This window comes from Bison bison, unplaced genomic scaffold, assembly GCF_000754665.1.
Source record: "Bison bison bison isolate TAMUID 2011002044 unplaced genomic scaffold, Bison_UMD1.0 scf7180017847361, whole genome shotgun sequence".
Lineage (NCBI taxonomy): Eukaryota > Metazoa > Chordata > Mammalia > Artiodactyla > Bovidae > Bison > Bison bison.
Genome location: NW_011477934.1, coordinates 14,043 through 15,249, shown reverse-complemented (window position 1 = coordinate 15,249; position 1,207 = coordinate 14,043).

Here is a 1,207-nt window from a genome sequence, read left to right as displayed (position 1 = left end):
AACACAAGCTTTAAATGATACAATGGACCAGTTAGACCTAATTGATATGTACAGGGTGTTCCACCCCCCAAAAAATGGATTTTACCTTTTTCTCAAGTGCACATGGAACATTCTCCAGGATAGATCACATCCTGGGTCATATATCTAGCATTGGTAAATTAAAAAAAAAAATACTGAAATCATTTCAATCTTTTCTGATCACAATGCAATAAGATTAGATGTCAACTACAGGAAAAAAACTATAAAAAACATAGAGGCTAAACAACAAGCTTCTGAATAACCAATAGATCATGAAAGAAAGCAAAAAGAAAATCAAAATATTCATAGAAAGAAATGAAAATGAAAAGATGACAACCCCAAACCTATGGGATTCAGTAAAAGCAGTGCTAAGAGGGAGTTTCATAGCAATACAAGCCTATCTCAAGAAACAAAAATCAAATAAACAATCTAACTTTATACCCAAAGCAACTAGAAAGAAGAATTAAAGAAACCTAAGGTTAGTAGAAGCAAAGAAATTATAAAAATCAAAGCAGAAATAAAAAGAAATGAAGGAGAATATGGCAAAGATCAACAAAACTAAAAGCTGGTTCTCTGAGAAGATAAATAAAATAGACAAACTGTTAGCCAGAATCATCAAGAAAAAAAGGGAGAAGAATCAAATCAACAAAATTAGGAATGAAAATGGAGAAATCACAACAGACAACACAAATACAAAAGATCATAAGAGATGACATGAGCAATTATATGCCAATAAAATTGGACAACTTGGAAGAAATACACAAATTTCTTAGAAAAGTATAACCTCCCAAAACTAAATCAGGAAGAAATGGAAAATCTTTGCAGATCCATCACAGGTGTGGAAATTGAAACTGTAATAAAAAATCTTCCAACATACAAAAGCCCAGGACCAGATGGCTTCACGGGTGAATTCTACCAAAAATTTAGAGAAGAGCTAACACCTACTCAAACTCTTCCAGAAAATTGCAGAGGAAGGTAAACTCCCAAACTCATTCCATGAAGCCACTATCACCCTAATACCAAAACCACACAAAGATGCCACCAAAAAAGCAAACTACAGGCCAATATCACTGATGAACATAGATGCAAAATCCTCAACAAAATTTTAGCAAATAGAATCTAACAACATATTAAAAAGATCATACATCATGACCAAGTGGGCTTTATTCCAGGGATGCAAGGATTCTTC